Consider the following 17,929-nt stretch of genomic DNA (forward strand, 5'->3'; position numbering starts at 1 on the left):
ACCTGTTTTTCCCTCTACCTAAAAGAGTATTGTCAAGAATGAATGAGATATATATATTTTTTTTCCTGTAGCTTTATTTTAGACCCTTATTATTTATTTTTATGTAGCTTTATTTCAGACCCTTGTCACAGTCTGTTTATACAGTCAGTTCTTATACAGTCAGTGTAAAACTGAGCACTGTTTACCTGCCCTATGCTGTGAAAATAGAATGTATGTCAGCCTAAGACTATGGTTATACATTATTATAGACCCCTGTCTGATTTGATAATTTTTTCTAAAGCTTTTTTACTACCTCTACCTCTAGTAGGTATTTACACCTCCTGCACAATTGATTTGAACTATACTATGTATACTATCATTTGCTGGCTTTATACTTTGTACATTTTTTTTTTTTTTTTGTTCTTTTAACATTTACTTACAAACAGATTATCAGTGACATCTATGCACAATTGTGGCATTTTATGACAATTACTAAATAGTGTTGCCTGTAAACATTTTAACAATTATGTTTTAATAACAATGATGTTTGTTACTTATCTGGCAATCAGTCTTGTTTATCTTATCTTTCCAGCATTTCCTGTAACTATTCATTCAGTCTAGGAAGGTTAGAGCTCACATTTTATATTCTGTAAACTATAGTTAATTCTTTTAGCATTTTTCCTTTAATGTGATTTGCATAACTATGCATTTATACAACATAAATAGACATCATTTTACAATTACCTTACATGGATTTCAGTATTTTTTATTTATTTATCTATTTAACTATTTAACTGTCCTGCCATTAATTTTACAAAAACTGTTTGACTAATACCATTTTTCTTTTTAAAATTCAGAATTTTAACTGTTTGGTGTTACTACATAATTATAAACAAATTGTAAAAAACAAAATAGATATTAGTTTAACCAACACATTTATATTTATATTATTTATATTTGCTGTTGTCTGCCTGTGTATTGTAACAGATGTACTCTAGATGAAAAGAACACACATGCATGTCTGTCTTGTATATGTATATCATACAAGCATGTCATGTCTTGTGACTTTAAATTTTTACTCATCTATTTTTATTTAATTTTTATATATTATAATATACTAGAACAGTTTTGTTTACCTTTTGACTAAGCTAATGAATGGCATTCATATGCTTTACTTTACTATAGTACTGATAGATGTCTTGCTTTAACTGAATGAAAGTAAAACATTTAAGAATGATTTGTCCAGACATCAGATCCTACCATCCTACCATGTATGTTTAACCATTTTCAAAACATAAACATATTATAAAATATATTTTTTTTTGCACAGATTAACTGTGCATGCAGGAAATTCCCAGTCTTTGTCAGTTGAGCTAATTTATTGCCTTTATCCTGCAACTGAAGTTGAATTTCCTGTGATGTTGCATGGTCTTTCTGACATTCTTTAGTAAGCTGTTCTGCTGAATTTGAAAATCCTATGCACTTTTGAAAAGATGTATGTATAACTTGTCTAAGCTTCCTGAACTCATTGTGTCTGTCTTTTAGAAGTTTATTACATTTCTTTGTAACAAAATGTACAAGAGTTTCTATCAGTAACTGATTTGACTGTTGTTACAACTCTGAAATAAACCTTTTACATCTGGTGACAGGACATAACTGTCTAACATTTGAATATAATGTCAACATATTAGCTTTTCTTGGTTCTTTACCTTTACAATTTTATTTCAGATACCAGTCAAATATTATAATCCATTTGCATAATGAGTCAACAGACAGGCAGATGAGATGGTTGAAAAGTTTCTGTACAAACTGTTGAAAACTGTAGAAATTCACCATTGAAATATCACACAGGGTCACCATTGAAAAATTATATTGAGCTGCTCTCTGCTTACTGCTTGCTTGCTGTGGGATTTGAAGTCTTCTTAAGACACACAGTCTTGCTGTGCTGTTTACTGCTGAATCAGAGACACATCATGACTCCATCTGTAGTCTGTTTAAATCACCAAGCCTTTCAAATTGCACGAAATATATTTTGCAGCTATAAGCACAGTTACAGATAACTTATTTTATAACAAACCACACATAGTCTGTCAGATTTGTAGCATATATTTACAAAGTTTTCCTTCATTACAGATATGAATGATGACTTCTACAAGATACCTCTCTGTCCTTCTCTGTCCTTCTCTCACATAACTGAATTACTACAATAGCTAAATACAGAGCTAGTCACGCACACAAGAGGTTGTTATTTCCTCAGTATATTTTTCTGGCCTTCTATGGGAAGTCACATAATGTCTGTTTTTAGACTTTTCTATTGTCCTTTTGTGATGTAGCACTTTTGCTGATGTGAGGATGCCATTCTGAAAGGAAACATCTGTTTAAGCTGTTCCTACTAGAAAAACATCACGTATTGCTGAATTTATAAAAAAGGATGTCTGTTACAAACATGAGAAAATCATGTAATGCTTGTTTTCCAGTATTGCTTTCTTAGGCATTTCCTGATGCTGTGAAGAGAAGCCTGTCTGTTATACATATAGTATGAATGCACAGTGTAAACTCTATACATATATTCAAGCAAACTTTTTCTTTCAGCATATTTACAACATAATTAATTTCACCCTTATATTCATAATATCTAACACTGTCCACCTGGGTCCCAAGGTCTCTTATCACACATTTGGTGTTAAGAAGACTGCTGCCTATGTGGTAGTTCATGGGTACAGAGTTTTTACCAAAGGGGATAACAATGCACTTTTTGGCATTGAGCTTGAGGCCATGGCTCTGATACCAGGCATCTGTCTAAGTGAGGCCCCTCTGTAGGATGTCCACATCATTTGGGGACTTGACTATAGCTCCTAATTTGCAGTCATCTGTGAACTTCATTAGCCAGAGGCCTTCTGTGTTTGCCTGTACTTCAGAGAAGTAGATACCAAACAGGATAGGTCCCAGGACTGAACCCTGTGGTACTCCACTTGTCACTGGTTTGAAGTCAGATTTGGAGTCTGCAACTTTTACAGTGTGGGTTCTGTCAGTGAGCCAGTTGGCAACCCATCTTGTGACATAGGGATTTATACCTAGTTTAGTGAGTTTAGCTATAATTCCAAAATGAGGAATGGGATATTTACAATATCAAATGTAATTACTTAAAGATTTCAATGAGTTGGATTTGGTCCACTTTGGATGTGATATAGTCCTTCCATGAATAATCTAATTGAGGACTTTGAAATAAGATGGGGAAGCCTGATATCAGTATTTAGGTTAAAAAACAAACTGCGGAGAGAAAACATGGGAAGCTTTTAGAAAAGCTTTTAGCTTTTAAAACCTATTTATGGAGGACAAAGTATCAGCAAACACATAGAATGAGAACATGGAAGGGAGGAAGATATTTACAATGCCAAAAGCAATTTGTAGATTTTCCAAATATGATAAATGAAAGTAGATGTAAAACTATTAAACAAGCCTTTTTATTGTAATACCAGAGCAATAAAAACTACTAGCAAGGACTCTAAGTAAACAGAAGATAGAAGATCCTGTGGGTAAACTAAGATGTCTCCATACCAGAAAGTCGACTTGACATCCACAAGATGAGATTTGTAAAAGCTTTTACTCACAGTTGCTAGAGTGCAGAGGAGGATTCACAAGAGGATAAACCAATGAATATATTCCTAAATGATATGGCCATTGTTAAAACAGATGAAGAAGAAGAAATAAATGTGTTCAGGGAAATTTAACTGGAGGAAAATTAAGAAAGTCTCTAAACAAGCTACAGGAAGATCTGCAGGCATGAACGGCTTGCTAATTATAGGATGGATCTTTGGCCAGGCAAAACTGTTAAACATATGGCAAGCATTTCTTAACAGACTCCTACAAGAAAAAAATAGTCCACCACTTTCTTGGAGAAGGGCAGTAAGAGCTTATGGACTGATAAACACTTAGTCATTATTACAACATTTTTATGCCCGTCATATCAAGCATGGTTGTAAGGATATTGCAAAACTGTTTGACAAAGATCAATATGGCTTTATTCACTGAAGACAGGCATTCAATAACCTTAATGAAATGTTAATGCTGCAAAAAAGGTTGAATATAAGAAAAAATACTTTTTATTACTATTGATGCTGAAAAGATGTATTTGACAGAATCAGTTAGACATAACTCTTTCAGGTGCTGTACAGATTTGAGTTCTTGGGGGGGGTCATTGAGGAAATAAAAATATCTACAGAGGTTCTTTGGTTAAAATAAAAGCAAGATGCTGAGTATCAGATAGTGCTGAGTTATCCAAAGGAAGTAGAAAGGGCTGCCTATTCTCCACGATACTCTTTACACTTTATCTTCAGCCTCCCACATCAAAACTTACAGCATCATAACTGGAAGGCTGTAATGGGTTGAATACACAATATAAAACTTAATTATTTACAGACGATATTATATTATATTTTACAAAACAAACATACTGAGACTATTCAGCATTTTAAGACATTTTGCCAGATTTTCAGGGTACAAAACGAATGAAGATAAATCTAATGCCGTTGCTATAAATCATGTTTCCACACATGGTTTGGCCCAACAATTTGCTTGTCACGAGACTTAAGAAGTTAAAATACCTAGGGGGTATGGATAAAGAAAAAATCAAAATAGGTGGCTTAGCCAGTGTGGAAGCAAGCCAAACAAAAGATATTAAAAACCATCAGGGATGCAGGCTCATTAAACATGGCCCTAGATTCACAGATTCTGACTATTAAGATGTTTATAGTTTCAGCAATACTATATGTATGAGTCAAGCTTATTTTTATACTCCTGACAAAAGTGTTTGACTCATAATTACTACAGCATTTAAAAAAATTAAATGGGAGGAGAAAAAAATAAGGTTAAATGGGGATAGATTAGTTTTACCTCTGGACAAGACAGACTGACTTGCCTTAATTTGAAGGTATATTTTCAGACCACAGAACTAAGGCTGATTTATAGTGAGCAATTGAGAAACATTTCCCCAAGTGGGAAGATATGTTGCCCTCTGCAGTAGGGCACCATCCATTATCAGGTTAAGTATCTGCTCAAGGTTACAGGCAAAGTGACAGTTTTGTTGAGAACTATATGTTTGGACCACTAAAGATGTTCCTCAGGCTAAGGTAAGTTACATTTTGGCAACCAAAAATATTACCATTAGGGTATAAGTGAGGAAAAGGCAAGCGAGACTACAGGAGCTTATATCATGTCTATGGTTGAAAAGGCACAAGGAACCAAGATTCTGGTGACAGATAATGAGAAACAGGGTTAAAGAACGGGATTGGGCTTTGGATATCTTAAATTTAACAATTAGAGGTATACTACCATTTCTGGCAATAGTAAAGGAATACAGGAAAATACAGGAACCATTTGGCAGTTGGGGTGATATCACAGATGTAGCGGAATTTCTAATGGATGCTAGATCTACTGCAGGATCAGCTAGAGGCCTAATAAGTTGAGCATATCAGATATTGCATAAAAATTACAACTTTCAAAGCACTTCTTGTAAAGTCAGCTGTGGGAAGACAGTAAGGAGAATATATACAATAGGGGACTGGGAAGAGATTTGACACATTCCTTGGTATGCCACCAAATTGGGGTACTTTGAAATTTTTAGTTGTAAATGCTTGCATAGTTATTTTATACACCAGCTAGACTTAATGAGATATTCCTGGCAACTCCAAGTCATTGCTGGAGATGCAGTAGCCAATCAAATCAGTTTTAAAGTTGACCTGAAAATGTCAGTGGAAAAAAATTAACCAAAGGGTTGTTTCTACTGGGCCACCATCCAGGTATGAATGATAGGAAGGCAATATAATCCCTAATATACACTGGTTTTAGCAGCAAAAAATGTATAACCAAAATAATAAAAGTCCAGGGAGACAATCTGGATGGCACACTACCATTACATATGCAATTAGTGCCAGTGTGTAGTGTGACAAACCAGCATGGCACATGCTAATAGTACCACTGTGCAAAATATCCATCATGGTATATGCTTTTAGTGTCAGTCTGTAGAATGTTAAACAAAGCATGGCATTTGCTATTAGTACCAAATTGCAGGATAAAACACCAGGATGGCATGGCATATGCTATTATTGCCAGGTTACAGCATGTCAGACAAGCATGGCATATGATATCAGTGTCAGTCTGCAGGATGACAAACTAGCATGGCATATGTTGTTGGCGCTATTTTGTAAGCTGAATGGCATTTGCTGTTAGTACCACTCTGCTAAATGATGAAATAGAATAGCATATGTTCTTAATGTTTGTCTGCAGGATGGCAAAGCAGTATGGCATATGCTTTTCAGCTTGTGCCTTATCATGGAAGTTAGAAAGCCTAGTATGTTCTACAAGAAATTTCTAAGTCAAAATAGATCTAATAGCCCAAAAATAAAAAATAAAATAAAATAAAATAAAAACAAGTGCTAAACATATCCAGGCACTATAGAAGTAAAAAACGTAAACAATAAAAATGTTCAAACTATGTACAGAGTAATTATAAGACCTCCAAGGTCAAATCGGAACAATGCATTCTCCAGCCTTTATGTCATGGTTGTGGACCAATGAAAGCGACCAAAGAAAAGCAGTTTTAACATAATGCAATGGTGTATGTTCTAGTGACATGTATGTTTGCAAACAAAAACTTCAGTGTTTCATAACTAATGTGTAACAGTTGTATATCAACCAGTCAAATGTTGAAGCACTCACAGTATTCATGGTAATTTCAATAAGGTAAGTGGGTTCGATGGAGGAAGAAGCTCCTAGCTAGAGTGAAGAGAAAACAGTAATGCAAGCCAAGTGACAGCAGCATCCACAAGCTTCCAGATTTAGATCCAATGATTTGTCTTGCTGCTTCATTGGCTTGGATTTCAGATACTCTGCTGCTGAGTCTGTAGTTGAGCAAGGTCACTTAGATGGTATATTTGTCCACTCCATACTCTGAGGAAAGGGAATGGATATTTTGCCCTGCAAATGTTTGACAGTGTCCTCAATTTTATTGATCTCATGGGTGCCCTCTGTGAACTACACCCTCAGATGGGCTAGATATAGGAGAAAAGTTTTCAGGATTTCACATTTCAGGGAATTAATCAGGGCCAACAACTGATGATGCTGCTGATGCACTTGCTGGGAATAGTTGTTGTCAAAGTGTATTCTTCACCCATGGTATTTTATGTTTCCTTTTCCCCAGGCAGCTCAAAGAACCTTATCTTTCTGCTGATAAGATTGGAACTAAACAATAACTGCCCTTAGTGGTACTTCTGGCTTGGAAGTAGGGGCAAAAGAGCATGGTGTCCTCTCCAAGTAAAATTTCATAGTTGACTCTAACCCCCAGGTAGCCAGAATCCAAACTTCTAAAAAACATAACATGTTGTCTTGCTCTACCCCTTCCTTTAAGCCCAAAATGCCTATGCTATTTCTTCAGCTATGGTTTTCATGGTCCTGTATGTGGTCCTGCAGCCTTTGAGATGAGTCTAAAAGGAATGTGATTTGGTGCTTTGTTTCTGCAATCTGTAGTTTTTGATCATGAATTGCTTGCTCTAAGTGTGGGGTGCAACTGAAAACATCCCATGCAGCTCCTTTGATCTCCTGCACCTGCAATTGCTGATTGGCCTGGAAGGAATCTATGGAGAGAATTACCTTGTCCGTGCATATCTCCAAATGTTTCAGCTCCATTAAAGGTGCAAGACACTGCATCAACAGGCAACTGGGATAGCAACCCCATCTGGAATGCAGTTTTGCAAGATGCCTCATGCTACACCACGTCTTAGTGGAGAGTTTCACTTCCGGTGCTTTTTTTTTTTAAGAGGCATAGAATCATTAGCACATCATGTATCTAGCAGTAAAGCCAGCTAAGTCTCTTCGGGCACTAAATTACTGAATGTTAGAGCTAGACCAAAAGAAAAATGGCTGTTACATCATGTAACACCAGAAATGGAAGCCCCGTTCACAGTTATTTATATTGCATAAATCCACACTTGTTCTGACTTCTCTTCCCTTCTCATACTAAAATATGAAATTGAATCAGCATAATCACTAATTTATTCCAGCTCATACAATGTAAAATAAATCAAGTGCTTGTCAAGAATCAGAGACTGTGTCCCTCCTGGAAAATTATTGGTGATATTTTAGTGGGGGAAATCCATTTTAAGTATGTCAGACAGAATGCAGTAAGCAAAACAGAAAAAATAAGGAAAATACTAGGAGCATAAAGGAATAAAGCAAATGTTAAACGATTATATTTTGGCAGTCTTTATGCCAGGGCAGGCATCTATGCATGTGATCAAGCAGTGCATCTCTTAGGTTGCCCTTACTATCTTATTTTGTTCCAGAATGAACCCTTCTCTTTATGAAGGACATTATAATGCTTATTTTCTTCCTTTGGGGTGTAAATGGAAATGCTGGCTACTGCACCCACTGTGACAAGTTTTCTTGAACATGAACTTTCTTTTTCTTATCTAGTATCTGCGTATTTATATTTATCATACATTGCAGCAACAAAGATTGGAAGAATAAAATGGACCACAATACAGCATTTGAATGGCATAAAGATGTTAGATATTGCAAAGGAATAATTGACTCAGAAAGCTAGGTTGCTTGCTTTAAAAATGAAATTTCATCATCAGTTTTAGGTTTATTTCAAGAAAACAAATGTAGTATATTAATTAAGGATCTGTTTAAACTTATAGTGGGCTCTGTGCCCACATTCAACATTCTACAGAACAAAATCCATAGATATTTTGGCTGTGGTGGGATAGTTCCATGATACCTATACATGTGTTTTTACAGATGGCATAACCCTTCATGCATTCTCTAAAGTAGGACTCCCAATTCCACATTCTTGACATGCAAATATATTACATCCAATATTGCACCAATTTGGAGTAACTGGAGAACCATATATCATTTCATTTGAGGTCGTACAGACTCAGATGTAATATATTTAGAAAATGAATGAGGCAGAACTCTCACATTCAAGTATGCAGGAGGCATGAGCCTCAGCAAAAACTTAGTAAACTATATTTTCTGGCTAATTTCCTGTTGCAGTCAAATGGTGAGCAGGGTTTTGGTCTGTCAGATTCTGCAGGTTGGTAAACATTCTGTATTATTTTCCAATGCAGAGCATTCTCCTGCATGAGGTATCAGTCCTTACTCAAAGACATATAATTATGACCATACTGTTGCAATAGATATGAGCTGTATACATCACTGCAACAAATAAACTACTGGGCAGCCTAACTAAAATTAAAAACCATTGTAAAGCATATTCTTCACTTACAAAGGCTTAACTGTGGTAAATACGTTTGCAAACTGCCTTTGGTTTCAAACTAATGTTGCTCACAGCTGCTCTGAACCTTCTCTTGCAATGTGGAAAAATGGACAAAATGTGTAACATTTACTAACAGCTTACTATCAGCTTCAACTGGAAAGCACACAGGATGGTTAAAATATATTAGTTTATACATATAAAACATTCTTTTGATGGAGTCATATGATTGAGTATTATTTATATTTACCATGGATATCAGCTAAAAGTATTTAACACTGTATCTGGAACAGACCTTTTTAGTGTGGAAATGTAAGGCACATTAACTGTTTAAATGCAGAATGGAAAACACCCCTTACAATGAGGTACACAAGAGATATAGCACTGGTAGAGTGTAACAAATAGTTCTTTATATTTGTTATTTAGATTAAAATAAAATGTTGTAGGTTTCTGCACGTGTGTGTGTCTGTGTGTGTGTGTGTGTGTGTGTGTGTGTGTGTGTGTGTGTGTGTGTGTGTGTGTGTGTCTGTGTGTGTGTGTGAACATATGTATATTGGTGTGCCAGTTGTTGGATAAACACCAGTGTCAGTAAAGCTGGACAGCCAAGCTTCATTTAGACTGCAATAGAAGATTCAGCCATATGAATCCTTCTGTTTTCAGTCTAAGTTACCTTTACAAGGTAAAATATACAAAGCTGTTTATGCCACATATAGTGATGTTATCAAAGTTACACACCCTGGTTGCTACAGCTGTTTAATGAAACGTATATGCACACTCATGAATACAGGTACACAAACAGATGCACACACACACACACACACACACACACACACACACACACACACACACACACACACACACACATGCTTAGAAAAATGTGTGTCTCTTTGTATCATTTGCAAAACAGGAGAGGATTACAGTGAGATTAAATAGGCACTGTGTTGCACTATACTTTTAGATTTTAGATAACTAGACAAGGGATAGTAATTGTAGTTACCCTTATTCATATGATGATAACCATATGCTGTAGCAGGAATAATTCTGCAGGAGAGATTGGATCCATCATGCAGATGGATGGAGTCCTGCTTGCATCTCAAGTGACAGTGTTCTACTAGAGGCCCCAGTATTGAAAGTGCTCGGCAGAGAAGTGGAGGTGTTAAAAAATGTGGTCCACTTGCCTCTCTCAGAGGGATGTAGGGATATGCTCACTTAGGGGTACATTGGGCAGTACAGTCTCTCTGGTAGAGACCAAAAAGATGAATAACCTTGAATAAAGGGAGAGGGATAACATGTTTTGGGAGATCATCCTTTCCGGAATTGAAAGAACATCCACCAATGTCAGCTCAGTTCACTCCCCTCACTAGCACTTTGCCTGATGCATGTGGGATATACTGGAAAAAAATAAAAAAAAAGTTGAACCTCATCCGATGGCTGTCTAAGTGATGGTCACTCTTGGTTGATCCTCACCCACGTGATATGGAACTAATGGGCATTTTGTTAAGATATGGATAATGATGAGCAGACATCATGAGTAAAAAGCACAGAAAAATATTCAGAAGAGTTCAGTAAAAAGCTAGAATGGAGGAAGAATGGAATAATTACTAAAAAAGTACAAAAATGAATTTAAGCTAAGAGCTATTACAGATAGTTGTGATTCCATTTGTTTTAATTCAGTATATAGACATTTCATAATGCAGTATTGGAGGTCATTTAAAATAACAGCATCATAGATCCTAAGATTATCTCATTGCAATAATCATTTCAGACTATATGGCTTTTTTCATTTACTTCTACAGTGTTGCTATTAAGGCTATTATTCAGTGACTCGGGTGGTATCACACTCGCCTTTTTTGCCGGAACATCAGAAAGCTGTGAGTTCTCTTTCTGCAGTACTTACTTGGTTTAATTTGCAGTACTGATACTTGTCCTAACTGCCAGAATTGGTGGTAGCTCAGTTGTATGTAAGAAGGTCCCACAGAATTTATCAAAAAAAGATCAGGGGTGTTATAAACATTCACATTCAGTTTATACCATAAAACATTCAAATTAATTATTTACACTCTATTGTTTAATACAACATAAGTTAACTAAACAATTCTAGTTCTTACATTTCTTTCTTTTACATTAAACCTCTGTCACCCACCCTTTCATTGACAACCATCATCTTATTTCTGCTAATATATCATCCTCTTCCAAATATAACAAATTCTCACATCTTTTTTTCACAGCAATCATATTTTTTTTCATTAAACAAGAAACATCTTTACTAAATTATCATGACATACAGTAGGCAATCTTACATTTATATAAATGAAAATAAACCATACTGACACAATCTCGGTGGAAAACATTATATATTATAGCCCGTGCCGACACAACTGTAGCTGCAAACATTATATATCACCTTTAATATATCAGTCATTGTCAGTCAACCATTACATAACTCATTTCAATCCTGCCTTCTTTTAAGCCTTGTTCTTCCTCTGCAGGTATTGATCCTACATTTCCCATTTTTTCCTATGTAATTTGCTCCTCCCTTTTCTAAATACCCCAGTTCCAGTTGTTTTATCTCTGTTACTATCTTCTTTACTTCTATGAAAGTTGGTTTAGACCTTGATTTCCATATTCAATTAACTGCTTTTTCTGTCGGCCTTCACAATTAGACCCAGCAGGGCCTTACTATGTCTAGGCAATTCTGATTCTGTATCATAGCTCAAAAAAATTATTTCCCTAGTTAATCCAATTTGCTCACCCAGCATCTCCAACAGAGCAGTCCGAAGGGAATCCTTAAAATCGATCAACTCATTACACTCCCAGAAAATAAGTTTTCAGTTATCTCTTTCTTCCCTATCACACCTCCAACATTTGCTGTTTACCTGAGGAAAAAGTCTTTGGCATCTGCTTGGAGTATAAAATACCTATATAAACACTTCCAGGCAAAGATACTAAATCTTCTAGATTTTGTTGTATGTTTGGAAGACATACATATAGCCCCCCATTGTTTCTTTGTGAATTGCTTATCCAGTCTCTCTTCTCAATCTTTCCTGACTTGATTGATGTTTATAGTTACCATGCAATATTTTATATGGTCTACTAATTATTCCTTTCTTAATGGCCACTTCTGGTCTAGATTCTACTAAAAACTTTACCAGTGCTGGTCTTTCATTTAGGAGCACCCTATTTCTTTTTTTTTTTTTTACTATACTATGATATTAGTCTTTGATATGAAAGGCAATCTCTAACCTGCACTCTAAATAAGTTCTTGATGTCTTCCTATTCTATTATCTTTCCCTCTATAGTTATTTGTTCCCAATACCTTGGTTCTTTTGTCGGTTTTCTCCAATATACTCTTGCCCCCTGTTGCCCTATTGTCTGTGTCCCTAATTGCAGTCATCCTTATCCACAGACTCTCCTTTTTCCATTCCCGTGTTGGCTTAGTTTTTAGAAGACCTTTTGCTACTTTATGAATATAATATTTTGTAAGATTATTGTTGTTCTCCTTAAAGGTCTGCATCCAAAACCCCAGTCTCTCCTTGTTACTTCAACTTCCCCCCCTGTTTCATCATCATCTCTTTCCACTTTGAAATATAGTTTTCTACTTGTGCTAGGTATAGGAGCCTTAACTGTGTTGCTCTGAAATATCACTTCACTTCAGGTAATCCCAATCTTCCCTGCTCTATTGGAAGAATAAGCTTATCCTATTTGACTCTTGCAATCTTTTCTTCCCAGATAAAATCCTTCAGGTCTTTATTAATTGCTACCCACAACTTCTCCTCTGGTCAATAAAAATATGCATAACCTGAGTATAAGACTACAGGGACTAAAAATGTTTTAACTGCTTGTATCTTATAACAGAGATTCTATTTTCTCAGGCATTTGTATTATCTTTTGTTTAATCTATTCCCACATATCTTTAGCTGACAAACTGGTATCATTTTTAATCCATATTTATAAATACTTAATTTTATCATGTCCGCTTAAGTATGGATATTGCTGAACCAATTCATATGTGGGTACATAATTTACTGCTATTGCATTTGTTTAAACTTCATTAATTTTGTATCCTGAAAAGGTCTGAAGCTGTTGTGATACATTCCACAGTACTATAATGTCTCTTTCTGATTATTTCTCTCAGAATTGTCTTAAGCTCCAGTATATGAATTTTCAGGGGCATATAAATACATGCCAGTGTAATCCTCCTCCCTTGCCAGCAGCACCTTAGTATTACAAATCTACCATTATCGTATTTTTTGTCCTCTTCTATTACTATTAGAGCTCCTATTACAATTAATATAAGTATTCCTCTCTTCCTTTGTCCTAGGTATTCTACTGAATAACCATCATGAAAATGTTTATCATATCCACACGTTCAATTCTTTCCAAGTGTGATACCTGTAGTATAGGCATTTGCACTCTACATTTTTTTAAATATAGTTCACTACTCTTTCTTTTTTGTAGTTATCTGTGAAACAATTAATGTTTAATGACATTACAGAAATATCATATTCTTGAGTGACTATTATTTCCACCTTTTTTGTAGAACACCTTTTCTGTTAAATGTCTAATTCCAGCTTTTGTGCTACATGCATGCACTAATTGGCAGGTTAATCTTTTTTCCAAAATGTTTTTATTCATTTTACAACACACTAATGTAAGAGTATAGTAACATATCTTTTATACAATTGTTTCTTGTTATCTCCATTTGAGCCTATGTCACATCTTGCAGAACTTTTTGTTTTATTGAAAACCCTCAAACAAAAATACACACACACACACACACACACACACACACACACACACACACACACACACACACACACACACACACACACACACACACACACACACACACACTACCAATTAAAACCAATTAACCTAATAATGACAAACAAAACTGTGTACATCTTCAAATATTGAAGTTTGACCCTCCCAATAGGAGCAAAAGTTCCAGAAATTCAGCCACACATACAGACTCAAGCTAAATAGAAAGAAAGATTTGAAATGCTAAAACACATGGTATAACCTGTGATTCTAATTAAGCACTGTCTGGTTTTGTCTTATCTTTATTCACAGATATCATATTGTCACAAACAGTACTTTATCAATATCCCATTTATTTACTTGATCATTTTTCCTATATACTATCATATTCATATTTATGCATATTAATCCTTCCCATCTATATCATTTCTAAACTTTTCCCCCAATAAATTTTTTTTGCAATACAAAAAAAATATATTATTGTTTCATTTGCATGTTATTCCCTCCATCTCTGTATATTTCATATTCCATTTCACTGGTAAACATGTCTAATAAAATTCTCCACAAAAAAGACTGCTTTATAAAAAATATCAAACCTTTTCTTTGTGTTTTTTATTGCATTTTTGTCTTCCTTTAATTCCTTCCATGTGTACAGCAAAAATGTATTTAAATATTGTATGCCCTTCTTTTCCATTAATCTCACTTACTTTTAACTTCCATAATTTTATTTTTTGTCATTTTTCTTTTTCATCCATCCTGTCTTTTTTCATTTCTTTTCCCTGTTTTCTTTTTTCCTTTCTATACATTTTTTTATATTTTTTTCATATACCATCTTACCTATCATTTCTTTTTGTCTTTCTTTTATTTTTCATGTTGAATAAATAAAATTCATAAATGTTAAATGCTCCACTGTATTTTTGTTTATTTAAACTGCCTTCTTTTTTTATACATTATACCTCTTCTCACTGGGTTCAGCTCTGAGCCCCAAATGAGGCTAACAAAATCTCTAGTAACTCATTTTCCATTCAAGTGGGAATCATATATATATATATATATATATATATATATATATATATATATATATATATATATATATATATATATAAATATATATATATACACGCACATTTATATATATATATATATATATATATATATATATATATATATATATATATATATATATACACACACATACATTTACATATATATATATATATATATATATATATATATATATATATATATATATATATTTATATATATATATATATATATATATATATATATATATATATACACACACACACACACATACATTTACATATATATATATATATATATATATATATATATATATATATATATATATATATATATATGAAACACAAACTGAAAGAACTAGTTGAAGAAAAATTACAAATGAAACTCGCATTTCAATGGCATGGAAAATAAACTGCAGAACACTGTGAAGTTCTTTTAATGGAACCAATTTTATTTTAGTGCTTTCATCCTTAATATCCAAGGACTTCTTCAGAAATGTGTAAATTACAAAACTTATCAGCAATATAAAGGCAAATGCTGCGTGGTTTTATTTACTGTATGCCACATTTTATGTTTGTTAATAGCATTTTTTTATTCTTTCCAACTGGGAAGAAGGTGTGTCTCTTAGGCTTCAAAACCCTAATGTAATTCTTTTAGGGGCAGGGTTTTCTAGTTTCGATAATTTGCATTTGCCTTTATATTGCTGATAAGTTTTGTAATTTACACATTTCTGAAGAAGTCCTTGGATATTAAGGATGAAAGTGCTAAAATAAAATCGGTTCCATTAAAAGAACTTCACAGTGTTCTGCAGTTAATTTTCCATGCCGTTGAAGTGTGAGTTTTATATATATATATATATATATATATATATATATATATATATATATATATATATATATATATATATATATATATATATATATATATATATATATATATACATATATATATTCTGAAGTTCTATTCCTTCCATCCTATATGACTTTCTATGTTCAGACATGTAGCATATTTTCTATACTCTATATAAAAATGTGTATTATTTTCTCTTCATTGTCTTCTGCATACCTCATTTGGGGTCTTAAAAGTTCATGTTCCTCAAATTCCTCAATGTTCCACATTGATGAAATCCATGGTAAATAGACATGAATCATATTAAGTCATTAAAAGATCTTCTTTATAAGTAACACCAGCATATTTTAACCATCCTATGGCCTGCCTAGTTGAAGTTGTTAGTAAGCCATTAGTATGTGTTCCACATTTTGCCCATTTGTTCCTATGGTCTTCTGTATCACTTATATAAAAAATGCACCAACCCAGTGCTAACTTTAATAGACTGCTACTGCTACTGCTAATCTTTTTTTTTTTATCTGAGCAAATGCAATTTAATATGAATATCTCTGCCTAACAATGTTTTATTCATGCTTTCACTCAGTTACCTCTTTCAAGGCTATGTATTTGCTCTGATACTTTTTGCAAAGTACTGCATGATGGTTTGTTGAAATCAAATTAGCCACATCTGCAGACTGTTTCCAGTTTACCATAAATGCTATTTAATCAAGGAATTCTACCAAATGTTGAAAGAATGACATTCCTGCCTTGGGTCTAGTGTTCCACTTATTATGCAACATAAAAAAATATTTTCTTACAGCGGATTCCATTATTTTACCTGGAAATCAACTTGAGTTTCTAATAGTTTTGAAGTTCCATCTTCTTTTCTCCTGGCTTCAGAAATCTTGCCTCTTGTGACTATTTAAATATGTTAGATAGAGTTTTCACAAATTCTGTCCTTAGTTTCCTATGAATGCTGTGAGGAGGCCAGTGCCATGACACAGAGATAAAGCTCTAACTATTGCCCAGGTGACCCAGGTTTGATTAGCAGCTTAGGTATTTCAGGCACTGGCAGGGATGGATATGCATGTCCATCCTGCATTCAGGGCATTTGACTATGTGCTCCTTGAAGGGAGCCATGGTCCACAGAGAGGAGCAGCCCTCATATGGAATGTATAAATGCAGAGCATAGGGTGAGGGAAAACAAGATTAGGTCATTAAATAAATAATTCCCCCCAGCAGAAGTAGTTAACAACATGACATCCTAGGATGCCCATATCATCCACACTAACCTGAGCATTGAACTGGAGAAAGTCCAAGGGTGAAATGAGGAACTGGTAGACTTGGTGATGCATGGGGACACTGGGATGGTTGGAAAGTATGCAAAAAGTCTGGGGGCATTGACAAGGATGTTGGTTGGAGTCTCTTCAGAAACCAGTGCCCTGTTTACATGTAATTCAGTGCATGTTGTTGCAGCCATCTCCACTCTTCCAAAATATTCAGGAGTGCTGTTCTTTTAGTCTCCATGATTTTGGTATCATTTTGGTTAATTTCCTTTCATTTTATATTATTTTTAAGTTTGCCAAGTTTCTAATTGCCTTTACTTTACATCTAGAATGTTTTTCTTTTCTGCCTGAGTCTGTTTTGATTTTATTCTTGGCTGCTTCTGCTGTGATTACTTCTCTTGCTTCCATTAGCCTTATCTGCTTTCTTCTTGCTGTTAAATATAGTTTTAATTATGCCATATACATTCTATTGCAATTTTTATTTGCTATTTCATTTGAGAAATAAAGTGCTCCTTTTTTCATTTTAATATACATATTTGTTTCCTGCAAGGTAGCCTTATGTTTAACTGCAACACTGTAATTTGTGTTTGATAAACCTTCCTGTAGTTATAAATGAAGTGACATGTTGCTAAAGGCATGGACATCAAAAATAAATGGATTTAGTGATTACAGAATACTGCTGTGAATTGTACGCTGTAACTCATACAAACTAGTTTAGAAGAACACATCACAGGCTTATTTCTGTAAATAGAGAAAA

Source organism: Protopterus annectens, chromosome 4.part1, assembly GCF_019279795.1.
Source record: "Protopterus annectens isolate FY-2018-M chromosome 4.part1, PAN1.0, whole genome shotgun sequence".
NCBI lineage: Eukaryota > Metazoa > Chordata > Ceratodontiformes > Protopteridae > Protopterus > Protopterus annectens.